This window comes from Oncorhynchus gorbuscha, linkage group LG20, assembly GCF_021184085.1.
Source record: "Oncorhynchus gorbuscha isolate QuinsamMale2020 ecotype Even-year linkage group LG20, OgorEven_v1.0, whole genome shotgun sequence".
NCBI lineage: Eukaryota > Metazoa > Chordata > Actinopteri > Salmoniformes > Salmonidae > Oncorhynchus > Oncorhynchus gorbuscha.
Genome location: NC_060192.1, coordinates 7,778,097 through 7,806,037, shown reverse-complemented (window position 1 = coordinate 7,806,037; position 27,941 = coordinate 7,778,097). Strand labels below are relative to the sequence as shown.

The window sequence follows — 27,941 nt, the reverse complement described above, 5'->3', positions numbered from 1 at the left end:
AGGTTTGAAGCGTGCGCTCCAAGCCGCGCTCCGCGGTAATACCTATGTAGTGTTCTATAACTGATGGTCCACTCTCCCGATCGCGACAGGTAGTTCAGATGAAAGGTAACAGATTCGGGGGATTTACATTGATTCATGGACGCACAGAATGTCTGGATTAGACGGAGTTGAGGGACAGAAAGCAGCGAGGTCGGGCAGGGGGGTCGATTTCCTCCTTTTAATAAGTTGAGATCTGTCGGACGTAATTAAAGCGCCCCTGGCCCAGCTGAGCAAGTGGCCATGAATTAAAGGACGATTCCATCAACTCCAAGGGCCATTCTACAGTTGTACTCAGTGTCTGACTTGACTCTCCCAGATGAAATTATACACCATTTTCAGCCTTTTAGAATAAAATAATGTGATCGCCCACAACGCCCAAAATTCTTCATCATCAGTACACCTTTGATCTAAATTGCAATCATCCTCTTCACCCTCATCATTCGGATCAGTCAAATTCGATCACCATCTTCACCCTCCTCACCATTCAGTTTCAGTGAAGTCACACGCACCATTGTCAGTTTCTGTCTGGTTTATATCGCCCATTCATCCACTGACCACAAAATAGCATATTTAAACGTTCAGTTTATTATGTTACTCATTTTTGCTTAGTAGCCAGAGCAATGCTGCCGCGCGCTGGTCATGTGCTGAATGCAGGATATTATTGGAAAAAGTTTTTGTAAATAGATCTGCCCCTCTTGAATTTTGAGAGTTATTTGACAAAGGTAAGTGTCTTAGAAACGGCAGAATATGCTCTTTCTGATGCTATATAGAAATCAACATGTTTTACCTGCGTGTGACTGGAGGAGGATTTGATAAAGTGATGCTACCTTTCTCTTAATGTACAGTTTGACAAATGATAGGCCTAATATTGGACTCATCAGATTACCGTCGATTTAGTCTGGTCTATAGGCTAACTCTTATTATGCGTGAAATGATTCGGAGTAGTTTGGGTGTAGCTTTTCGATGGGCCGGCTGTGCAGTCTGACTGGCTTTGTTTGTTCTCCTGCAACAGTAGCATGTTTTCGTTTCCCTGACAACAAATTTGATTAGCAACAGAGTTACAGTAAATCGAACAGTGCCGTAACCCGCTTCTTTTAACAAAGTAAAACGTAAAAGAGAATGATATCAAGGTGCGGCAGTCAAATGATTAACATGAGGGCCAACACTGATAAATAGGCACAACACAAACTCATCATTACGCGATGGTTCTAAATGGGTTCCACCTCTTCATTCTCATCATTCATTTAGGCCTCATTTGAAATGAGATTGTGAAGTAACTTGCCCAATTGTCGCCCATTCCATTCGTTTGTCAACTCATTCAGTGGGCTGGGCTCGTTTTCGTCGCTGGATAGAGTCAAGGATATGTTTTGCATTATTCTTAAGGCCTACTGCCACATATAGTATGTTTTCGTTTCCCTTACAATAAATGTGATTAGTAATAGTGTTATAGTAAATAAAACCGTCCCATAACAGCTTATTTAAAAAATAAATACACTTTAAAGAGAATGGCATCAACCGTGGTCAAATTATTTGCTGCTGATAAATAGACACAACCCTCATTACACTATTGTCTGACTAGATATTAACAGAGAGGATATAGTACATTTACATTACATTTACATTTAAGTCATTTAGCAGACGCTCTTATCCAGAGCGACTTACAAATTGGTGCATTCACCTTATGACATCCAGTGGAACAACCACTTTACAATAGTGCATCTAAATATTTTAAGGGGGGAGGGGGGTGAGAAGGATTACTTTATCCTATCCTAGGTATTCCTTAAAGAGGTGGGGTTTCAGGTGTCTCCGGAAGGTGGTGATTGACTCCGCTGTCCTGGCGTCGTGAGGGAGTTTGTTCCACCATTGGGGAGCCAGAGCAGCGAACAGTTTTGACTGGGCTGAACGGGAACTGTACTTCCTCAGTGGTAGGGAGGCGAGCAGGCCAGAGGTGGATGAACGCAGTGCCCTTATTTGGGTGTAGGGCCTGATCAGAGCCTGGAGGTACTGAGGTGCCGTTCCCCTCACAGCTCCGTAGGCAAGCACCATGATCTTGTAGCGGATGCGAGCTTCAAATGGAAGCCAGTGGAGAGAGCGGAGGAGCGGGGTGACGTGAGAGAACTTGGGAAGGTTGAACACTAGACGGGCTGCGGCGTTCTGGATGAGTTGTAGGGGTTTAATGGCACAGGCAGGGAGCCCAGCCAACAGCGAGTTGCAGTAATCCAGACGGGAGATGACAAGTGCCTGGATTAGGACCTGCACCGCTTCCTGTGTGAGGCAGGGTCGTACTCTGCAGATGTTGTAGAGCATGAACCTACAGGAACGGACCACCGCCTTGATGATAGTTGAGAACGACAGGGTGTTGTCCAGGATCACGCCAAGGTTCTTAGCGCTCTGGGAGGAGGACACAATGGAGTTGTCAACCGTGATGGCGAGATCATGGAACGGGCAGTCCTTCCCCGGGAGGAAGAGCAGCTCCGTCTTGCCGAAGTTCAGCTTGAGGTGGTGATCCGTCATCCACACTGATATGTCTGCCAGACATGCAGAGATGCAATTCGCCACCTGGTCATCAGAAGTGGGAAAGGAGAAATTAGTAAGGGAGATAGTAAGATAGTAAGGGAGGTAGAAATGAACATGGGCCGTGAAGAGGTCAACACCAAGGACAGTGTCTTTCTGAGGATCTTTTACTTCCTCTCTGCCTTTTCCCCTACTCCCCCCCCCTCCCTGTTTCCCCATTGCCACTGCCCCTCAGCGGTCTGTGGACCAGAGGGCACACTTCCTGCTCCAACGTGCAACCAATCTGTCTCCCTCTGAATCGGTGTCGTAGGGTACGTTCTTCTACCCCATCTCGCGCTCTCTTTCTCCACATCCTCTGTTTGCGGGGGCACTGTGCTGGGTATTTGGGGATCACATTGAGGCCAGAGGGCGGGGGGTGAGCTATGAGCTGACGCTGGTCTATGTCTATGCATGACGGTCTCCTGTTAATCATGTAGTTCATCGAGCCTGGTATTCACACTCATGTCTCCTGTTAATCATGTAGTTCATCGAGCCTGGTATTCACACTCATGTCTCCTGTTAATCATGTAGTTCATCGAGCCTGGTATTCACACTCATGTCTCCTGTTAATCATGTAGTTCATCGAGCCTGGTATTCACACTCATGTCTCCTGTTAATCATGTAGTTCATCGAGCCTGGTATTCACACTCATGTCTCCTGTTAATCATGTAGTTCATCGAGCCTGGTATTCACACTCATGTCTCCTGTTAATCATGTAGTTCATCGAGCCTGGTATTCACACTCATGTCTCCTGTTAATCATGTAGTTCATCGAGCCTGGTATTCACACTCATGTCTCCTGTTAATCATGTAGTTCATCGAGCCTGGTATTCACACTCATGTCTCCTGTTAATCATGTAGTTCATCGAGCCTGGTATTCACACTCATGTCTCCTGTTAATCATGTAGTTCATCGAGCCTGGTATTCACACTCATGTCTCCTGTTAATCATGTAGTTCATCGAGCCTGGTATTCACACTCATGTCTCCTGTTAATCATGTAGTTCATCGAGCCTGGTATTCACACTCATGTCTCCTGTTAATCATGTAGTTCATCGAGCCTGGTATTCACACTCATGTCTCCTGTTAATCATGTAGTTCATCGAGCCTGGTATTCACACTCATGTCTCCTGTTAATCATGTAGTTCATCGAGCCTGGTATTCACACTCATGTCTCCTGTTAATCATGTAGTTCATCGAGCCTGGTATTCACACTCATGTCTCCTGTTAATCATGTAGTTCATCGAGCCTGGTATTCACACTCATGTCTCCTGTTAATCATGTAGTTCATCGAGCCTGGTATTCACACTCATGTCTCCTGTTAATCATGTAGTTCATCGAGCCTGGTATTCACACTCATGTCTCCTGTTAATCATGTAGTTCATCGAGCCTGGTATTCACACTCATGTCTCCTGTTAATCATGTAGTTCATCGAGCCTGGTATTCACACTCATGTCTCCTGTTAATCATGTAGTTCATCGAGCCTGGTATTCACACTCATGTCTCCTGTTAATCATGTAGTTCATCGAGCCTGGTATTCACACTCATGTCTCCTGTTAATCATGTAGTTCATCGAGCCTGGTATTCACACTCATGTCTCCTGTTAATCATGTAGTTCATCGAGCCTGGTATTCACACTCATGTCTCCTGTTAATCATGTAGTTCATCGAGCCTGGTATTCACACTCATGTCTCCTGTTAATCATGTAGTTCATCATGTCTCCTGTTAATCATGCCTGGTATTCACACTCATGTCTCCTGTTAATCATGTAGTTCATCGAGCCTGGTATTCACACTCATGTCTCCTGTTAATCATGTAGTTCATCGAGCCTGGTATTCACACTCATGTCTCCTGTTAATCATGTAGTTCATCGAGCCTGGTATTCACACTCATGTCTCCTGTTAATCATGTAGTTCATCGAGCCTGGTATTCACACTCATGTCTCCTGTTAATCATGTAGTTCATCGAGCCTGGTATTCACACTCATGTCTCCTGTTAATCATGTAGTTCATCGAGCCTGGTATTCACACTCATGTCTCCTGTTAATCATGTAGTTCATCGAGCCTGGTATTCACACTCATGTCTCCTGTTAATCATGTAGTTCATCGAGCCTGGTATTCACACTCATGTCTCCTGTTAATCATGTAGTTCATCGAGCCTGGTATTCACACTCATGTCTCCTGCTCTTTCCATACGCATGTTTTTCCCAGACACGGAGCATCGCTCGTCTCACAAGTCAAGACTGGAAAGTGGGGGCGAGCGGCAATGGCGAACCAAACGGGTCTCCCAAGGCGTAATGGATATGCTTTCCTTCTGACTGTCATCCTCATTGACCTGTGACCCCTGACCTGATGGGTTCATTAAGGGTCCTTTATCAGCCTGACCTTGGACCTCGTTCATGCATCCCACTTACCGTAGCAACACGGAAGGTCAGGGAGTTACTCCTGCTGTGCTTACTGTGACACCCTGCCACACACAGACACTGAGTCGTGTACAGCTAACCTTGTGGGGACACAAAATTCCAAATCCTATATTCCCTAACCATAAACCTAACCCTAACTTGAACCCCGAAACCTTAACCCTAAACCTTAAACCTAAACCTAACCCTAGCTCCTAACCCTACACCTAATTCCAACACTAATGGTAACCTTAAACCTAAAACCCCCTTAGAAATAGCATTTGACCTTGTGGGAACAAACCAAATGTCCCCTGTTGGTCATATTTCTGTTTGTTTACTGGTCCCCACAAGTATAGTTAAACACGTCCACACACACACACACACACACACACGCACACAAAATGATTATAGCTTTGGCTAGTTCCGCAACACCACTCCGTGTTCTCAGCACATGGAAACAGTTTGGTATATTCTATTCATCATCTGTCTGTCATTTCCTAAAGTGGTCATCGCTGGAGAGGGACATAATAATATAAGCTGGTGGTCGGCTCCGCTTTGGTCCGGTCAGCTCATCCTCTGGTCTGTTGAAGTGGACAGCTGCTCTGCTACTTAAAACTACGAGGACCATGACATCATGCTGTCAGTCTGTGAGGCAACCAGCTGTACAGTTGCAGCTGAATGGGCTGTGTCCTCTTTATGGGAAGAGATTCCACTGTGTCCTATAGCAGGTGTTACACAGGATACGCAGAAAACCTCCCACCCAGCATGTGACGTGATCTGTCATAGTAATCTGTGTGTGTGGTGCGTGTGTGCATATCTGTGCGTGTGTTATATCTGTGTGTGTGTGTGTGCGTGTTGGCTTGGTTTCCTCTGGTGACCTCTGCACCCAAGCCCCAGCTGTGTTGGATCCACAGCAGATGTTGTTTAACCACAGGACTTCAGCTCCCAGACAGCACTACCCATAATGCACTGCTGCTTTGCTGTGAGTCAGTGAGCCAGGTATCCCGACGGGCTCCTAAAGGGTCCTGGCAGAATGCGATAAAGAGCCAGAGAGATGATGTCATTTACAGCCAACACAGCTTCCTGGTCTCTTTGTGTCACAGCCCTCAAAAAAAGCCCCCCTCTTTTCCCTCTTGCTGGAACTAATTCATGTCTCTGTGTTCAGCTGTTCTTCTCATACAGTTATCCATGCTTTCACGTCTCCTCTCAGTGAGGCAGGCAGCAGGCTCAAAGAGAAAGGATGTGTTTGCTGTTGTTATTCCTCATGAAAGAGAAGACGCACAGTAAGTCTTTCATCCCTTGTTGTCTGGTTCTGGGCTGCTTGGGGCACCTGCCCCCCCCCCCCCCTCCCTCTCCCTGATGTAATCCCCATATTTTGTCTTGTGTGCATTAGCCTCTGAGAGAATGAGAGAGTGCGTGGTCCTCTCTTCTTCCTCTGTCGGTACCAGGCTAGATGGCACTACAGCAGCACCAGACCGCCCCTGCTCTCTCTGTTCTCTCTCTCCCACCCTCTCTCTCCCTCTCTCTCTCTCTCTCTCTCTCTCTCTCTCTCTCTCTCTCTCTCTCTCTCTCTGTTCTCTCTGTTCTCTCTGTTCTCTCTCTCTCTCTCTGTTCCCTCTGTTCTCTCTCTCTCTCTCTCTCTCTGTTCTCTCTCTCTCTCTCTCTCTCTCTCTCTCTCTCTCTCTCTCTCCCGCCCTCTCTCTCTCTCTCTCTCTCTCTCTCTCTCTCTCTCTCTCTCTCTCTCTCTCTCTCTCTCTCTCTCTCTCTCTCTCTCTCTCTCTCTCTCTCTCTCTCTCTCTCTCTCTCTCTCTCTCAAAATGAATCAAGGCCACCCAGTTTGTCAGATGGCCATTGGGTAATTGTTATATCTGGCTGAGGCTTCTATGGGAAGAGATTCCACTGTAAGGAGCATCATTTAGTTGCCTGGGATGGCTGATGCTGCATTAACTCAATGGTTCCAACTGAGGAGAAAAGTGTCTCGTCTTGAGTGTATTTGCGTAGCTTCTCTCAGTCCCTAGAGTTCCCTGAGGTATCTCAGTCTGAAACAGGGAGTTGGATCTGGTCTGTCTGTCTGTCTGATTAACAGAAGCGTTCGGGTTCTAAGGTTCGGGTTCTATCTAGACGTCAGTGGTTCCGTCAACGGATCCGCTCACACACAACCTCCATTCCATTCCAGTGATTCCTGACAGGATCCCTCCGTTCTGTTGTCGGAGGAAGGCCGGAAGGGCGGTTATCTCTCTCTCTCTCTCTCTCTCTCTCTCTCTCTCTCTCTCTCTCTCTCTCTCTCTCTCTCTCTCTCTCTCTCTCTCTCTCTCTCTCTCTCTCTCTCACTGCAATTGACAGCTGGCAGGTGGACACACACAGACACACAAATATCAGCATCCTTGCATCCATGTAAAAACGATTTTAAAAAATGACCGCTTTGAGATGAGTCAACAAAAAAGGTACACGCCAAACAGCACCGTGCCGAGATCTGTTGTGAGGAGACCTGCGGGACTCATTATTCCATCTGAACAGAGAGAAGGAGGAAACAGCACATCTGTTCTGTTCTGGCCAACCGAGAGAGAGAGAGAGAGAGAGAGAGAGAGAGATGGAGCCTGTGACAGATTGTATGGTGGCGTGACAGACAGACACACGGCCAGTCTGATAGTTGTGTTTTCTCTGCTACAAAGACAGCCTCAACGTCAAGGCGAATGGGACTAATGCACATTTACTGTGTGGCTGGGTGTGTGAATGATCGCTTTTTTGTTGGTGTGTGTGTGTACCTGCATACGTGTGTGTGTGACCGTTGATTTGTATGTTTGTGTTTGCACCGTGGTGTATGCCCAATTTGACCCAATTTGAAACCTCCAGCTAGCTGGCTGGAGGTTTCAACCACAGCATACGCTATAGAGGAGCTCACTACAGCTCATACCCATTACCCAATTACCTCTGTAGTGTTGAGAAGCTCTTATCCAATCAGTTCACTGGATCTCACACCTAATCAGCTGTCCTATCCTATCTCTATTCTCTGCACCTCATACCCAATCAACTTGGCTTTTATACTAATCAACTCACTGTTGTCAACCTCTTTGCCAATCGGCTTTATTGAGTTTGCCAACGTCATTTTTTTTGGGGCCAAGGGGATTTATAGAACCATACCCGTATTCATTGTGTATGTGCTGCAAATATTGACATGAGAGGAGAGGCCAAATCCTCTCCCAGGGTGTGTGTGTGTGTGTGTGTGTGTGTGTGTGTGTGTGTGTGTGTGTGTGTGTGTGTGTGTGTGTGTGTGTGTGTGTGTGTGTGTGTGTGTGTGTGTGTGTGTGTGTGTGTGTGTGTGTGTGTGTGTGTGTGTGCAGAAGCATTTACCAAATGTGAAACACGTTGCTGGGCCGAAAGCAGAGTGCCATGTCAACAGAGGGTCCAGGTGTGTGTGTGTGTGTGTGTGTGTGTGTGTGTGTGTGTGTGTGTGTGTGTGTGTGTGTGTGTGTGTGTGTGTGTGTGTGTGTGTGTGTGTGTGTGTGTGTGTGTGTGTGTGTGTGTGTGTGTGTGTGTGTGTGTGTGTGTGTGTGTGTGCAGAAGCATTTATCAAATGTGAAACACGTTGCTGGGCCGAAAGCAGAGTGCCATGTCAACAGAGGGTCCAGTCCGGCTGCTGCTGTAAGCCACGGAGTTTCCAAACAAACACAGGCCTCGGCGTTAACGCTGTTCAGCATGAACTCTGCTCTGTTCATCAGACCGGCCGGTCGACAGCCAATTTCGACAGCCAATTGATACGACCAAAGTGTCTCTTGTTGGACAGTCGGGTGGTAAAGCACGGTTGTTGTTTTGATGGTGTAGTGGTTTTCTGAGTTATCGGGTGGAGTGATTATTCTCTCTGGGTTATTTCTCTCTGCAGTACTTTACCCATATATTTACAGATGGTTAGCTGTCCCTGGTGGAGCACTCAGTCAGCCAGCGTGGTGTTACTCCTTAAGTGCCCTGACGCCTCTGTGGCCCAGAGCGATTTGGGTTCCTACCAGAAACTCAGTCTGATCTTTACTACAACAGAGAAACAGGATGCAGACTCTGGCCGGGTAGTTTCAAAACCTCTTAGAGTGTATTACTCCTCTCTCCTAACCAGGTTTCCATCGACCCAGGCCTGCTCCGGACTGGATAGTGTGACGGTGGGCTCTGGGCTGGGTAGTTAGGGCTGGACAGGGCCTGGCGAGGCCGGTGGAAAGGCTGCCTGCTAAGTGAATCATCAGTGTATTCTGAGAAGAAAACAGACGGCCATTCAGGCCGATCGATAAGACGGTGGAATGGAGCCGGGCCATGGCCAAACCCCCGCTCGCTGATTACTCACTGTACAACCATGCATCTCAACGTCACACACTGCTCCACGACAGATAGAGATACAAGGGTGTGTGTGGGGGCTTTTGTGATGGATGCGGGCTTTAAGTCAGCCTTTATTTGAACTGAATGTACTGAGTGTTAGCACTCAAGAGCATTGTAGTCAGCTAGCTGGTGTGTGTGTGTGTGTGTGTGTGTGTGTGTGTGTGTGTGTGTGTGTGTGTGTGTGTGTGTGTGTGTGTGTGTGTGTGTGTGTGTGTGTGTGTGTGTGTGTGTGTGTGTGTGTGTGTGTGTGTGTGTGTGTGTGTGTGTGTGTGTGTGTGTGTGTGTGTGTGTGTGTGTGCACATCTTTGTCTCTGGGTGTATGTTCTTGTATATAAAACTGGTTTCCTCTTTCCTATTTTTATAGTATCTCTCCATACACAACCTTTCTGTATTTATGCACCAACCTCTCTTTGCGAGTCAGAGGGAATATTCTGGCTGGGAGAAATAAAGCTTCTCTGCTCTATTCCTGCTCTGCCTCTGAAATATTTACATGGACAGAATAGAACCCAGAGGACTGGAGACCGAGAGGATGAGGAGGAGACGAGATTTCCCACCCTGTCCATGGAACAAGGGATGGATGGGTAGGGAGCAGGGAAAGAGTGAGATGGGAAGAGAAGACTGAGAGAGAGAGAGAGAGAGAGAGAGAGAGAGAGAGAGAGAGAGAGAGAGAGAGAGAGAGAGGGAGAGGGAGAGGGAGAGGGAGAGGGAGAGAGAGAGAATTGGGAAGATTCTCAAGGACAACAGAGGATGTTAGCTGAGAGTAAATGATGTTGGGGGATGGAGAGGAGGAGAGGATAGGCTGGGGAGATTGTAAAGCTAGTTGTTATCTGTGGATGAGCTGAGGTATGAAAAGGCGCACATACAGTTGAAGTCGGAAGTTTACATACACCGTAGCCAAATACATTTAAACTCAGTTTTTCACAATTCCTGACATTTAATCCTAGTAAAAATTCCTTGTTTCAGGTAATTTAGGATCACCACTTTACTTGTCAGAATGTTAGAATAATAGTAGAGAGAATGATTTATTTCAGCTTGTATTTCTTTCATCACATTCCCAAGTTTACATACACTCAATTAGTATTTGGTAGCATTGCCTTTACATTTCTTTTACTTGGGTCAAATGTTTCGGGTAGCCTTCCACAAGCTTCCCACAATAAGTTGGGTGAATTTTGTCCCATTCCTCCTGATAGAGCTGGTGTAACTGAGTCAGGTTTCTAGGCCTCCTTGCTCGCACACACTTTTTCAGTTCTGCCCACAAATTGTCTATAGGGCTGTGGTCAGGGCTTTGTGATGGCAACTCCAATACTTCGTTGTCCTTAAGCCATTTTGCCACAACTTTGGAAGTATGCATGGGGTCATTGTTCATTTGGAAGACCCATTTGAAAAAAAGCTTTAACTTCCTGACTGATGTCTTGAGATGTTGCTTCAATATATCCACGTAATTTTCCTCCCTCATGATACCATCTATTTTGTGAAGTGCACCAGTCCCTCCTGCAGCCAAGCATCCCCACAACATGATGCTGCCACCCCCGTGCTTCACGGTTGGGATGGTGTTCTTTGGCTTGCAAGCAGCCCCCTTTTTCTTCCAAACATAACGATGGTCATTATGGCCAACAGTTCTATTTTTGTTTCATCAGACCAGAGGACATTTCTCAAAAAAGTACAATTTTTTCCTCCATCTGCAGTTGCAGACCGTAGTCTGGCTTTTTAATGGCGGTTTTGGAGCAGTGGCTTCTTCCTTGCTGAGCAGTCTTTCAGGTTATGTTGATATAGGACTCGTTTTACTGTGGATATAGATACTTTTGTACCTGTTTCCTCCAGTATCTTCACAAGGTCCATTGCTGTTGTTCTGGGATTGATTTGCACTTTTCGCACCAAAGTACATTCAACTCTAGGAGACAGAACGCGTCTCCTTCCTGAACGGTATGACGGCTGCGTGGTCCCATGGTGTTTATACTTGCGTACTATTGTTTGTACAGAGGAACGTGGTACCTTCATGTGTTTGGAAATTACTTCCAAGGATGAACCAGACTTCTGGAGGTCTACAATTTTTGGCTGATTTCTTTTGATTTCCCCATGATGTAAAGCAAAGAGGCACATAGTTTGAAGGTAGGCCTTGAAATACATCCACAGGTACACCTCCAATTGACTCAAATGAAGTCAATTAGCCTATCAGAAGCTTCTAAAACCATGACATCATTTTCTGGAATTTTACAAGCTGTTTAAAGGCATTGTCAACTTAGTGTATCTAAACTTCTTACCCACTGGAATTGTGATACAGTGAATTAAAAGTTAAATAATCTGTCTGTAAAATTTGTTGGAAAGATTACTTGTGTCATGCACAAAGTAGATGTCCTAACCGACTGCCAAAACTATAGTTTGTTAAGAAGAAGTTTGTGGAGTGGTTGAAAAATGAGCTTTAATGACTCCAACCTAAGTGTATGTAAACTTCCGACTCCAACTGTACATTACAGGGAATCTACTCTGATGCAGGAGCATCACTTCTCAGAGTGCATTTTATTTGACATGCACGTTAACAGCTTATTTCATAGCACTATTACGTTGTGGTGGAGGTGCCTATCACATCATACAAATAAACTGCTATACAATACAGATGACATTGCCAGCAGCATTACCACCCTGCATCCCACTGCTGGCTTGCTCCTGAAGCTAAGCAGGGTTGGTCCTGGTTGGCCCCTAGATGGGAGACCAGATGCTGCTGGCTTGCTCCTGAAGCTAAGCAAGGTTGGTCCTGGATGGCCCCTAGATGGGAGACCAGATGCTGCTGGCTTGCTCCTGAAGCTAAGCAGGGTTGGTCCTGGTTGGCCCCTAGATGGGAGACCAGATGCTGCTGGCTTGCTTCTGAAGCTAAGCAGGGTTGGTCCTGGTTGGCCCCTAGATGGGAGACCAGATGCTGCTGGCTTGCTCCTGAAGCTAAGCAGGGTTGGTCCTGGATGGCCCCTAGATGGGAGACCAGATGCTGCTGGCTTGCTCCTGAAGCTAAGCAGGGTTGGTCCTGGTTGGCCCCTAGATGGGAGACCAGATGCTGCTGGCTTGCTTCTGAAGCTAAGCAGGGTTGGTCCTGGTTGGCCCCTAGATGGGAGACCAGATGCTGCTGGCTTGCTTCTGAAGCTAAGCAGGGTTGGTCCTGGTTGGCCCCTAGATGGGAAACCAGATGCTGCTGGCTTGCTTCTGAAGCTAAGCAGGGTTGGTCCTGGTTGGCCCCTAGATGGGAGACCAGATGCTGCTAGCTTGCTTCTGAAGCTAAGCAGGGTTGGTCCTGGTTGGCCCCTAGATGGGAGACCAGATGCTGCTGGCTTGCTTATGAAGCTAAGCAGGGTTGGTCCTGGTTGGCCCCTAGATGGGAGACCAGATGCTGCTGGCTTGCTTCTGAAGCTAAGCAGGGTTGGTCCTGGTTGGCCCCTAGATGGGAGACCAGATGCTGCTGGCTTGCTTCTGAAGCTAAGCAGGGTTGGTCCTGGTTGGCCCCTAGATGGGAGACCAGATCTTGCTGGAAGTGGTGTTGGAAGGCCAGTAGGAGGCACTCTTTCCTCAGGTCTTAAAGAAATATCCCAATGCCCCAGGGCAGTGATTGGGGACATTGCCCTGTGTAGTGTGCTGTCTTTTGGATGGGACGTTAAACGGGTGTCCTGACTCTCTGTGGTCACTAAAGATCCCATGACACTTATCGTAAGAGTAGGGGTGTTAACCCTGGTGTCCTGGCTAAATTCCCTATCTAGCCCTCATACCATCACGGTCACCTAATCATCCCAAGCTTACAATTGGCTCATTCATCTCCTCTCCACTGTAACTATTCCCGAGGTCATTACTATTAAATGAGAATGTGTTCTCAGTCAACTTACCTGGTAAGAAAAAAAACATTTCAGATATTGGTATTCATATGTTCACCTTCATTCTAATTTCCCCACGTATAGAGTGATGTCTGTGGAGAGAAAGAGAGAGAGGATGTCATCTTGTGTTTCGTCAATGGCTGTTTCCTGTGTGTGTTGTGCTGTTTGTTTTGAAGAGCAGGACGTGTAGCTGTAGTGGAGTGTTTTGAAAGATGTTTCCTGTCTAACTCACGTTGCTCCATCCAGACATAATCCTCCAAAATCTCTTGGCTATTCCATGAAACACAGCACAGCATGGTCTGCCAGTCAATATTTTCTCCCTCTCTGCTTCTACACCCAGAGGAACGTACAAACACACCATCCCAAAAAATAAATATTTGATCTAAATTCTTTCATTTTTCATCTTCCCCAACAATCTGTTTTTGTACCTCCCTCCCTGTCTCTCTGTCTCTCGACTCCAATCTAGCAGACCTGGAAGCAGCGCAGCAATGAATATAAAGACAAAATGTGATTGTTCGTGTTTGACTGGTGTCCAAACTCTCTTCTCTACCCAGCTGTCTGTCTGTCTGACAGAGAGCAGCGCAGTACTTTATCTGAGGCCCATCTGGTGCCACATGAGGATTCCTCCTCTTATTCCTCTTTGAGTTAGAGGACACACGCTATGTTTGGCCCTAGCAGGGGCCGGTACAGGGCCGGCTTGCTTGTTGATTGACAGGTCAAAGCACTGACAGGATGGAAGTGAGTGTTAGGGCTTGTTCCAGTCCGAAGTGTGAAGCTCCACCTGAAGAGTCGGAGGTGCTTCCCTCGGTCTTCCTGTCATTCTGGATCGGGTCAGGAAAATTGATGTTCCAGATGTGTCTGACTAGCCAGGGTCCGTGGAGGGAGGGAGAAAACAACTAGAGAAGCATACCCCGCCAGCTAGTTGTGGGGCTCTGTTCACAAATACAAACAGACCCCACAGAGCCCCAGGACAGCAACACAATTAGAGCCAGCCAAATTATGAGAAAACAACAAGAGAAATCCTTGACACGCTGGAAAGAATAAACCCAAATCCAAAGCAAATTGGAATGCTACCTTGCCCTAAACAGAGAGTACACAGTGGCAGAATACCATAATTGGAATGCTACCTTGCCCTAAACAGAGAGTACACAGTGGCAGAATACCTTAATTGGAATGCTACCTTGCCCTAAACAAAGAGTACACAGTGGCAGAATACCTTAATTGGAATGCTACCTTGCCCTAAACAGAGAGTACACAGTGGCAGAATACCGTACCACTGTACTCGGACTGACCCAAATTAATCGACTGGTCGATTGTTTTGTCGTTAGGCTGTTGGTCGACTGAGATTGTTTTAGTCGAACAGTAACAAATATATATATATATATATATATATATGCACTGCTCAAAAAAATTAAGGGAACACTAAAATAACACATCCTAGATCTGAATGAATAAAATATTCTTATTAAATACTTTTTTCTTTACATAGTTGAATGTGCTGACAACAAACTCACACAAAAATTATCAATGGAAATCAAATTTATCAACCCATGGAGGTCTGGATTTGGAGTCACACTCAAAATTAAAGTGGAAAACCACACTACAGGCTGATCCAACTTTTATGTAATGTCCTTAAAACAAGTCCAAATGAGGCTCAGTAGTGTGTGTGGCCTCCACGTGCCTGTATGACCTCCCTACAACGCCTGGGCATGCTCCTAAGCCCTGGGCCAACTCCTGGACAGTCTGTGGTGCAATGTGGCGTTGGTGGATGGATCGAGACATGATGTCCCAGATGTGCTCATTTGATTCAGGTCTGGGGAACAAGCGGGCCAGTCCATAGCATCAATGCCTTCCTCTTGCAGGAACTGCTGACACACTCCAGCCACATGAGGTCTAGCATTGTCTTGCATTAGGAGGAACCCAGGGCCAACCGCACCAGCATATGGTCTCACAAGGGGTCTGAGGATTTAATCTCGGTACCTAATGGCAGTCAGGCTACCTCTGGCGAGCACATGGAGTGCCACCCCACTCCATGACTGACCCACTGCCAAACTGGTCATGCTGGAAGATGTTGCAGGCAGCAGAACGTACCCCCACCTGTGGACGTCGGGCCCTCATACCACCCTCATGGAGTCTGTTTCTAACCGTTTGAGCAAACACATGCACATTTGTGGCCTGCTGGAGGTCATTTTGCAGGGCTCTGGCAGTGCTCCTCCTGCTCCTCCTTGCACAAAGGCGGAGGTAGCGGTCCTGCTGCTGCTCCTCCACGTCTCCTGATGTACTGTCTCCTGGTAACGCCTCCATGCTCTGGACACTACACTGACAGACACAGCAAACCTTCTTGCCACAGCTCGCATTGATGTCCCATCCTGGATGAGCTGCACTACCTGAGCCACTTGTGTGGGCTGTAGACTCCATCTCATGCACCACTAGAGTGAAAGCACCGCCAGCATTCAAAAGTGACCAAAGCAACAGCCAGGAAGCATAGGAACTGAGAAGTGGTCTGTGGTCACCACCTGCAGAACCACTCCTTTGTTGGGGGTGTCTTGCTGATTGCCTATAATTTCCACCTGTTGTCTATTCCATTTGCACAACAGCATGTGACATTTATTGTCAATCAGTGTTGCTTCCTAAGTGGACAGTTTGATTTCACAGAAGTGTGATTAACTTGGAGTTACATTGTTTTGTTTAAGTGTTCCCTTTATTTTTTTGAGCATTGATATATATATATATATATATATATATATATATATATATATATATATATATATATATATATATATATATATACTCTACCGTTCATTAAAATAACATCAAATTGATCAGAAATACAGTGTAGACATTGTTAATGTTGTAAATGACTATTGTAGCTGGAAATGGCAGATTTGTTATGGAATTTATCATTTCAGTTTATCATTTTAAAAGGCTAATTGATCAGTGGAAAACCATTTTTCAATTATGTTTGGTTGATGGTAGGTGGGGGCGGTACATCCTGTATAAACTCAAACTCACTTCCTGGACAACAGCTCTGCACTGCTCTGTGAAGCGCCACAAGTCCATATATAAAGCCCTGACTTCTGCTGAGGCCACATCACTGTAAATTCTGCATGGCCAATGCAGACGTCGGATGACCAGGCACCGAGATGCACAATGCACTTCTCTCTCCGGAATGCGCTCTCTCCTGCCAATTTGTGCACATTCATTGTTTCATAACTTCATTGTGTGAATTGTTTGCTTTGCTTGTTGGTGTATATCAATTCCCCATTACATAGAGCACCTTTGGAAAGTATACAGCCTTATTCTAAAATTAACCAAATATTTTTTCCCCTCGTCAATCTACACACAATACCCCATAATGACAAAGCAAGAACAGGTTTTAGGAATTTTTGCAATTTTTTTTTTTTTAATAAATGGAAATTAGATATTTGCAAGATGCTAAAATCTCCCCAATTGCTCAGTTTGGCCGGGCTCCAGCTCTAGGAAGAGTCTTAGTGGTTCCAAACTTCTTCTATTTAAGAATGATGGAGGCCATTGTGTTCTTGGGGACCTTCAATGCTGCAGAAATGTTTTGGTACCCTTCCCCAGATCTATGCTTTAGACACAATTCTTTCTTGGAGCTCTACGGACAATTCCTTCAACCTCATGGCTTGGTTCTTTCTCTGACATGCACTGTCAACTGTGGGACCTTATATAGACAGGTAATTGCCTTTCCAAATCATGTCCAATCAATTGAATTTACCACAGGTGGACTCCAATCAAGTTGTAGAAACATCTCAAGGATGATCAATGGAAATAGGAGGCACATAAGGTTCTAATACTTATGTAAATAATGAATTTCAGTTTTTTAATATTAATACATTTGCAAAAGAAATTTAAAAAACAGTTTTTTTTGTCATTATAGGGTATTGTGTGTAGATTGCTGAGGAAATGTTTTTATTTAATCAATTTTAGAATAAAGCTGTAACGTATCAAAATGTGGAAAAAGTCAAGGGGTCTGAATACTTTCCGAAGGCACTTTATATCACCAGTAGTTCACCTTTTAATTCCTATCATTTCTGATCTACAATTCTTGTTACTTTGGTCACTGTAATTCTTTTAATTGCATTCAATATATTATTTTAACAGTCTTCCCGTTCTCATTGTCGGACTGGACACGTTGTTTGCTGAGTGCACAACCTATGCTACACTTGTGAGAAACAAGTTTAAGTTTATGTCATTCCATTTACCAGTTTTGTCAATTTAGCCATTGTCTTTTATTTGAGGTAAGGATGCACACACATAGAAGTAGGCCTATAGGCTACCTGAGAAATCTTTACAGCTCTCTCCCTTTTGATAACCACTCAGTGTGAAAGTGAAAAACATCATGCTCCGAAAAATAGACCTACTTGCTTACTTCTTATCACTGCTTATGCTGAAATATGTTCCGGTACTAATTTCTAAATCAAATCTAATTGTATTGGTCACATACACACGGTTAGCAGATTGTGGCTTCTAGTTCCGACAGTGCAGTAACATCTAACAAGTAATCTAACAATCTAACAATTCCACAACATCTACCCAATACATACAAATCTAAGTAAAGGGATGGAATAAGAATATGTACATATTAATATATGGATGAGTAATGACAAAGTGGCATAGGCAAGATGCGGTAGATGTTATACAATACAGTATATACGTTGGAGATGAGTAATGCAAGATATGTAAAAACATTTAAAGTGGCATTGTTAAAGGGACTAGTGATCCATTTATTAAAGTGGCCAATGATTTTGAGTCTATGTACATTTACATTTACATTTAAGTCATTTAGCAGACGCTATGTAGGCAGCAGCCTCTCTGTTTTCAGTGATGGCTGTATAACAGTCTGATTGCCTTTGAGATAGAAGCTGTTTTTCAGTCTCTCGGTCCCAGCTCTGATGCACCTGTACTGACCTCGCCTTCTGGATAGTAGCAGCATGAACAGGCATTGGCTTGAGTGGTTGTTGTCCTTGGTGATCTTTTATGCCTACGTGTGACATCGGGTGCTGTAGGTGTCCTGGAGGGCAGGTAGTTTGCCCGCGGTGATGCTTTGTGCAGACCTCACTACCCTCTGGAGAGTCTTGCGCTTCTGGGCGGTCTAGTTGCCGTACCAGGCGGTTTTAGGTGACAAGCCACATTTCTTCAGCCTCCTGAGGTTGAAGAGGCACTATTGCCTTCACCACTGTCTGTGTGGGTGGACCATTTCAGTTTGTCCATGATGTGTACGCAGAGGAACTTAAAACTTTCCACCTTCTCCACTGCTGTCCTGTCGATGTGGATTTTGGGGTGCTGGTACTGTTTATATTTAGTTGCAGGAGCTCCACAATACTTTTCAACTAATATTCTATAAGAGGAACAGGAACTCAAGCAGTAGAACATTTGAGGTGTCGGTACTCAACTCAGGCGAGCTCCTGCCCAAGTCAAGCACGGTGTCACGCCCTGGTCTTAGTATTTTGTGTTTATATATTTAGTTGGTCAGGCCAGGGTGTGACATGGGTTTATTTTGTTGTGTTTTCGTATTTGGGTTTTAGTAGGCATTGGGATTGCGGCTGAGTAGGGGTGTCTAGCATAGGCTATGGCTGCCTGAGGCGGTTCTCAATCAGAGTAAGGTGATTCTCGTTGTCTCTGATTGGGAACCATATTTAGGTAGCCTGGGTTTCACTGTGTGTTTTGTGGGTGATTGTTCCTGTCTCTGTGTTTGTTGTCACAAGACAGGCTGTATATGTTTTCACGTTTCGTTTGTTGTTTTGTATATTAAGTTATTTCATGTATCGTTCATTTTTCATTAAAGAACATGAGTAACCACCACGCCACATTTTGGTCCGCTCCTCCTTCAACAGATATAATATTAAGAATTGTTGACTTGCATAAAGATGGAAAGGGTTGCAAAAGTATCTCTAAAAACCTTGATGTTCATCATCCATGGTAGGACAAATTGGAGAAATTGGAGAAAGTTCAGCACTGTTGCTACTCTCCCTAAGAGTGGCCGTTCTGCAAAGATGACTGCAAAAGCACAGTGCAGAATGCTCAATGAGGTTAAGACATGAAGGTCAGTCATATTGGAAAATTTGAAGTTTCTTCAAGTGCAGTTGCAAAAACCATCAAGTGCTATGATTAAACTTGCTCTCATGAGGACTGCCACAGGAAAGGAAGACCCAGAGTTACCTCTGCTGCAGAGGATAAGTTCATTAGAGTTACCAGCCTCAGAATTTTCAGCCCAAATAACTGCTTCACAGAATTTAAGTAACAGACACATTTCAACATCAACTTTTCAGAGGAGACTGTGAATCAGGCCTTTATGGTCGAATTGCTGCAAAGAAACCACTACTAAAGGACACCATTAAGAAGAAGAGAGTTGCTTGGGACAAGAAACACGAGCAATGGACATTAGACCGGTGGAAATCTGTCCTTTGGTCTGATGAGTCCAAATTTGAGATTTTTGGTTCCAACCGTCATATCTTTGTGATATGTCGTGAAGCATAGAGGAGGAGGTGTGACAGGAGTTCTTTGCTGGTGACAATGTCTGTGATTTATTTAGAATTCAAGGCACACTTAACCAGCATGCTACCACAGCATTCTGCAGCGATAAGCCATCCCATCTAGTTTGAGCTTAGTGGGACTATTATTTGTTTTTCAACAGGACAATGACCCAACACACCTCCAGGCTGTGTAAGGTCTATTCAACCAAGAAGGAGAGTTATGGAGTGCTGTATCAACTGACCTGGCCTCCACAATCACCCGACCTCAACTCAATTGAGATGGTTTGGGATGAGTTGGACTGCAGAGTGAAGTAAAAGCAGCCAACAAGTGCTCAGCATATGTGGGAACTCCTTCAAGACTTTTGGAAAAGCATTCCAGGTTAAGCTGGTTGAGAGAATGCCAAGAGTGTGCAAAGCTGTCATCAAGGCATGGCTATTTTGAAGAATCTAAAATATAAATATATTTAGATTTGTTTTACACTTTTTTGGTTACTACATGATTCCATGTGTTATTTCATAGTTTCTTCACTATTGTTCTACAATGTAGAAAATAGTAAAAATAAAGAAAAACCCTTGAATGAGTAGGTGTGTCCAAACTTTTACTGGTACTGTATATACTAGGCGGTGTCAGAGGAAAGCCCCAAACATAGACTACAGTCACCCAAGTAATAGAGTGTTCTCTCTGCTACCTCATGGCAAGTGGTACCAGAGCACCAAGTCTAGGACCAGAAGGCTCCTTAACAACTTCTACCCCCCAAGCCATAAGACTGCTACACAATTGGCCACCTGGACAATTTACATTGACCCCCCTTGTTTTTACACTACTGCTACTCACTGTTTATTATCTATGCATAGTCACCTTACAAATGACCTTGACTAACCTGTACCCCCGCACAAGTGCTAACATCAATCACTAGCATTTAGCCCCTGACTCTCTCCTGACTGATGCAGCTAGTGCTAACATTCAGCACTAGCATTCAGCCCCTGACTCTCTCCTGACTGATGCAGCTAGCGCTAACATTCATCACTAGCATTTAGCCCCTGACTCTCTCCTGACTGATGCAGCTAGCGCTAACATTCATCACTAGCATTTAGCCCCTGACTCTCTCCTGACTGATGCAGCTAGTGGTAACATTCATCACTAGCATTCAGCCCCTGACTCTCTCCTGACTGATGCAGCTAGTGCTAACATTCATCACTAGCATTCAGCCCCTTACTCTCTCCTGACTGATGCAGCTAGCGCTAACATTCATCACTAGCATTCAGCCCCTGACTCTCTCCTGACTGATGCAGCTAGTGCTAACATTCATCACTAGCATTCAGCCCCTGACTCTCTCCTGACTGATGCAGCTAGCGCTAACATTCATCACTAGCATTTAGCCCCTGACTCTCTCCTGACTGATGCAGCTAGCGCTAACATTCATCACTAGCATTCAGCCCCTGACTCTCTCCTGACTGATGCAGCTAGCGCTAACATTCATCACTAGCATTTAGCCCCTGACTCTCTCCTGACTGATGCAGCTAGCGCTAACATTCATCACTAGCATTCAGCCCCTGACTCTCTCCTGACTGATGCAGCTAGTGCTAACATTCAGCACTAGCATTCAGCCCCTGACTCTCTCCTGACTGATGCAGCTAGTGGTAACATTCATCACTAGCATTCAGCCCCTGACTCTCTCCTGACTGATGCAGCTAGTGCTAATATTCATCACTAGCATTCAGCCCCTGACTCTCTCCTGACTGATGCAGCTAGTGGTAACATTCATCACTAGGATTCAGCCCCTGACTCTCTCCTGACTGATTGCAGCTAGTGCTAACATTCATCACTAGCATTCAGCCCCTGACTCTCTCCTGACTGATGCAGCTAGCGCAAACATTAGCCAATAGCCTCTGGTCCACTGACAGCACAGTGACAATCTGGGCCAATAGTCTCTGTAATGAGAGGAACTATTTGTTTAATAATGCTCTCTATGGAAGGTTTACATGCTAATCCTGTGTGTATCTGTGTTTGCCCTAGTCCTGGTTCTCTAGTATAATAGCATTGCAGGAAGAAAAAAGGCATGGAGAGGACGGAGCTGCTATAGCTGCAGATTATAACCCTAGGAAGCTCTTTGTAATGGTAGCCAGCTTTGTCCTCGTATCCGCTGGCCAGCGGATACTCTCTCTCTCTCTCTCTCTCTCTCTCTCTCTCTCTCTCTCTCTCTCTCTCTCTCTCTCTCTCTCTCTCTCTCTCTCTCTCTCTCTCTCTCTCTCCAAAGTGGCTTTATTGGCAAGAGAAACATGCAACAACAACGAACATTGCAAGTTAAACAAAACAAAGACAAAAACAATCCGACACTTAACAGTAAACATTACACACACAAGGAGAATAACAACGTTTCAAATTATTTTTTTATTGTAATTTTAACTTTATTTAACTAGGCAAGTCAGTTAAGAACAAATTCTTATTTACAGTGACGGCCTAGGAACAGTGGGTTAACTTCCTGTTCAGGGGCAGAACGACCGATTTTTACCTCGTCCGCTCAGGGATTCAATCTTGCAACCTTTCGGTTACTAGTCCAACACTAACCACTAGGCTACCTATACAATTAGCGGGGAAGAAAATGTAGTATAACATTTACAATTTTACATAAGCTATGTACAGTGGCAATAAAAAGTATGTGAACCCTTTAGAATTACCTGGATTTCTGCATAAATTGGTCATAATATTTGATCCGATCTTCATCTATGTCACAACACCTGACAGACACAGTCTTCTTAAACTAATAACACAAACAATTATACGTTTTCATGTCTTTATTGAACACACCGTGTAAACATTCACAGTGCAGGGTGGGAAAAGTATGTAAACCGTTGGATTAAATAACTGCTTGACCCTCCTTGGCAGCAATAAACTCAACTAAACGTTTTCTGTAGTTGTGGATCAGACCTGCACAATGATCAGGAGGAAGTTTTAAACATTCATCTTTACAAAACTGTTTCAGTTCAGCAATATTCTTACGCTCTCGAGGTCATGCCACAGCATTTTAAATCGGTTTGAGGTTATTATTTTCTTCTTTTGAAGCCGTTCTTTGTTGATTTACTTCTGTCTTATGGGTTGTTGTCCTGTTGCATCACCCGACTTCTGTTGACCTTCAATTGGTGGACAGATAGCCTTATATTCTCCAGCAAAATATCTTGATAAACTTGGGAATACATTTTTACCTCGATGGTAGCAAGCTGTCCAGGCCCTGAGGCAGCATTGCAGCCCCAAACCATGATTCTCCCTCCACCATACTTTACAGTTGGGATGTGGTTTTTATGTTGGTGTGCTGTGCCTTTTTGTCTACACATAGTATTGTGTGTTCCTTCCAAACAACTCAACTTTAGTTTCATCTGTCCACAGAATATTTTGCCAGAAGCGCTGTGGAACATCTAGGTGCTCTTTTGCGAACTTCAGACGTGCAGCAATGTTTTTTTTCTTTCTGTGGTGTCCTCCCATGAACACCATTCTTGTTTAGTGTTTTATGTATCATAGACTCATCAACAGAGATGTTACCATGTTCCAGAGACTTCTGTAAGTCTTTAGCTGACACTCTAGGATTCTTCTTAAAGTACTGATGGACCTGAATTTTTCTTCGCTTATTTGAGCTGTTTTTACCATAATATGGACTTTGTATTTCACCAAAACGGGATATCTTCTGTATACCACCCCTACCATGTCACCACACAACTGATTGGCTCAAACACATTAAGAAGGAAATAAATTAACTTTTAACAAGGCACACATGTTAATTGAAATGCATTCCAGGTGACTACCTCATGAAGCTGATTGAGAGAATGCCAAGAGTGTGCAAAGCTGTCATCAAGGCAAAGGGTGGCTACTTTGAAGAATCTCAATTGTGGGTGAAGAATCACAGTCGTGGGTTGAACAGGGAGTACAGGAGGGGACTAAGCACTTACCCCTGAGGGTCCCCAGTGTTGAACATCAGCGTGGCAGATGTGTTGTTGCCTACCTTTACCACCTGTGGCCAGCCCGTCAGGAAGTCCAAGATCCAGTTGCAGAGGGAGGTGTTTTGTCTTAGGGTCCTTAGCTTAGTGATGAGCTTTGTGGGCACTATGTTTTTGAACGCTGAGCTGTAGTCAATGAACAGCATTCTCACATAGGTGTTCCTTGATTTGTTAACTATTCAACCCCATGACGCAATACATGTTAGAATTAGGCAGTTAACCCACTGTTCCTAGGCCGTCATTGAAAATATGAATTTGTTCTTAACTGACTTGCCTAGTTAAATAAAGGTAAAATTTTAAAAAATGTTGTCTTTTTAGGTGAGTCTCTAAGAGCTTTGCACACCTGTATTGTACATTATTTGTCCATTATTCTTTTTTAAACTTCTATCAAGTTGGTTGTTGATCATTGCTAGATAGCCATTTTCAAGGCTTGTCATAGATTTTCAAGAGAATTTATATTTTATATTTGGCCTTATGTTCTGGAGTTTCATTTTCAAGGCTTGTCATAGATTTTCAAGCCAATATAAGTCAAAACTGTTACTAGGCCACTAAAGAACATTCAATGTCGTCTTGGTAAGCAACTCCAGTTTATATTTGGCCTTATGTTCTGGAGTTGCTTACCAAGACGACATTGAATGTTCTTTAGTGGCCTAGTAACAGTTTTGACTTATATTGGCTTGAAAATCTATGACAAGCCTTGAAAATGGCTATCTAGCAATGATTATTATCCTGCTGAAAGGTGAATTTGTCTCAGTGTCTGTTGGACAGCAGAATGAATCAGGTTTTCCTCTAGGATTGTGCCTGTGCTTAGCTCAATTCATAATTTATCCCCCTCAAAAAACACCATAGCCCTTGCCGATGACGAGCATATCCATAACATCATGCAGCCACCACCAAGCTTAAACATAAGATTGGTACTCAATGATGTGATGTGTTGGATTTGTCCCAAACATGATGCTTTGTATTCAGGACAAAAAGTTAATTTCTTTGCCATTGACCCCTGAGCGGTTTCCTTCCTAGGATGACTAGTGTGTATTGATACACCATCCAAAGCGTAAAGGGATATTCATTCTCCTTCCAGACTCATACTAAACATCTCCAATCCAAAATCAAATCTAGAATCGGCTTTCTATTTTGCAACAAAGCCTCCTTCACTCACGCCGCCAAACTTACCCTAGTAAAACTGACAATCCTACTGATCCTCGCTTTGTTACCTAATCACCTTGTACCACACACCACTGAGACCTGTATGCTCTAGTCGTCTGGCCCTCACTACATATTCGTCGCCAGACCCAATGGCTCCAGGTCATCGATACGTCTATGCTAGGTAAAGCTCCGCCTTATCTCAGTTCACTGGTCACGATAACAACACCCACCCGTAGCACACGTTCCAGCAGGTATATCTCACTGATCATCCCCAAAGCCAACACCTCATTTGGCCGCCTTTCCTTCCAGTTCTCTGCTGCCAGTGACTGGAACGAATTGCAGAAAAGCTGGAGACCTATATTTCCCTCAACCAACTTTGAACATCAGCTATCTGAGCAGCTAACCGATCGCTACAGCTGTACATAGTCCGTCTGTAAATAGCCCATCCAATCTACCTACCTCATCCCCATACTGTTTTTAATTTACTTTTCTGCTCTTTTGTACCAGTATCTCTACTTGCACATTATCATCTGCTCATTTATCACTCCAGTGTTAATCTGCTCAATTGTAATTATTCACGCCTATTTATTGCCTACCTCCTCATGCCTTTTGCACACACTGTATATAGACTTTTCTTTTTTCTACTGTGTCATTGACTTGTTTATTGTGTTATTATCTTGTTTATTGTTTATTCCATGTGTAACTCTGTGTTGTTGTCTGTATCACACCGCTTTGCTTTATCGTGGCCAGGTCACAGTGGTAAATGAAAACGTGTTCTCAGCTCGCCTACCTGGTTAAATAAAGGTGATGTAAAAATATACAAAATTCCGATAGGTTCCCTCATTGGAAAACCTCCCTGGTCTTTGTGGTTGAGTCTGTGCTTGAAATTCTCTATTTGATGGATGGAGCCTACAGATAATTGTACAGAGATGGGGTAAATATTTAAAAAATCATGTTAAACACTGTTATTGCACACAGAGTGAGTCCATGCAATTTATTATGTGACTTGTTAAGCAAATTTTCCCTCCTGAACGAATTTAAGCTTGACACACCAAAGCGGTTGAACACTTTATTGACTCAAGACGTTTCAGCTGTAAATGTTTTATTCATTTGTTGAAATTTCTAAAAACAAAATTCCACTTTGACATTGCTGGTAATCTCAATGTAATTCATTTGAAATTCAGGCTGTAACACGACAAAATGTGGAAAAATGTCGCAGCTCTCCATCTCCATCTCTCTGAGAGGCGTAGTGCATACATGTCAATTATCATATATAGGTGGTATAGCTGTTGATCTTGTTTTAAATTGGGGGAGAACAGAAATGTGGATGCTTCGAGCTAATTAGCCGGTTACGACCGAACGGGAATTAGCTTGGTACGGCACTCACATATTGTGCAGAATATTATGTTTAATTTACTGTCTGTATTATACCTGTGATGGAGCCTATTTTCATTGGCTGATGCAGGTGCTTGATTCTATAGCTGGCTTAACCATTCTTCCCTGTGTGATGACATCATCAGTGGTGGCCTTTAAAGTGTCCCAGTATTGTGTGTGCTTTCCAGTGGCTTTATACGTGTCGCATAAGATCATAATGTATATAGTAGGGATCATCAACTAGATTCAGCCGCGGGACGATTTGGAACATAATTACAAATCATTTGTAGACTGTGAATTGACAGCAAGAAATTCCAAACATGCATAATATTTGACTAAAACATCATTTCAGACCTTGCTTACATTTGTGTACGGTCACATATCTCTCTACTATGTGTGGGAATACTTGGGAACAGATTTCTTCAATTAAAATCACTTGGAGCTCATTTCCTGGTGTTGTTACAGTCTATTATGTCCAACAATGAAAATGCTAATCCGGTTTGGGAACCCTGCTATATAGGATGTGTGTGTAGGATTTTGAAATGGGCTGTATTGTTGACTGTCGGTGTGACATCATCAAAAGTGGCCATGATACGATTGTGGACTTATATGTGTTAATGGGAACCTCCCTCAGCTTCTGTAGCACTACCATCTTATCAAAGACTATATTCTCTCCATAGAACTGTAACTGAACAGAACAGTCTTTTGTGTGTTTTCAGGTGGCAGTAGAAAGCACTCTCTTGGACAGAGCAAGTGGGTCGATATCAAACACCGTGCCGAAAGAAACCTCTTTGTTTTTCCATTCTTCCGTGGCTGAAAGATGGATGCGGGCTTTAAGTCAGCCTTTATTTGAACTGAATGTACTGAGTGTGAGCACTCAAAAGCATTGTAGTAAGCTAGCTGGTGTGTGTGTGTGTGTGTGTGTGTGTGTGTGTGTGTGTGTGTGTGTGTGTGTGTGTGTGTGTGTGTGTGTGTGTGTGTGTGTGTGTGTGTGTGTGTGTGTGTGTGTGTGTGTGTGTGTGTGTGTGTGTGTGTGTGTGTGTGTGTGTGTGTGTGTGGAGCTCTGTAAAACAACACTGTAATTAATGAAACAATTGGCCCTATCTTAATGAGTCTATATTTCCTCATTCAATAATTTGCATATACTGTATATATTATTTTTTTATATGCCTGACAAAGTTTTTGGAAAATGTAATAAAATCCTCCTTCTGACAACAGAAAACTAAAAAATGAGTTTGAATGACCCTGCTTTTCTTTACAACACTTCACTCGCTGTATATAGACAATAAGATTAAACAGCATATGGTTTGAGAGGTAGATCGAAGGCGAGACAGGGCACAACACAATATATAGTTGTTGTTTAACAGAGATGACGAAAGAGAGATTTCTCAAAGTATGTGTGAGTGAACATGTGTTGATTTAAGAATGTGTACAGGTAATTGCCAAAATAAAGGAAACATTCATTGTGCCTTTTTATTTATTTATTTATTTAACTAGCCAAGTTAGTTATGAACAAATTCTTATTTTCAGTGACGGCCTAAAAACAGTGGGTTAAGTGCCTTGTTCAGGGGTAGAACGACCGGTTTTTACCTTGTCAGCTCGGGGATTCGATCTTGCAACCTATCGGTTACAAGTCCAACGCTCTAACCACTAGGCTACCTGCCGCCCTGTTGGGCTGTCCACGAGCCCGCACAGTGTCTGGAACTCTAAGCATAATGGGATGTTAATTGCTTAATT

General features: G+C 44.2%; 1 protein-coding gene across 6 annotated transcripts in view; it reads left to right on the top strand.

The window, feature by feature from the left end:
* Window positions 1-27,941, top strand: part of LOC124007230 (disabled homolog 2-interacting protein-like) — a 230,101-nt gene that overhangs the window by 147,200 nt on the left and 54,960 nt on the right. The window lies entirely within an intron of this gene.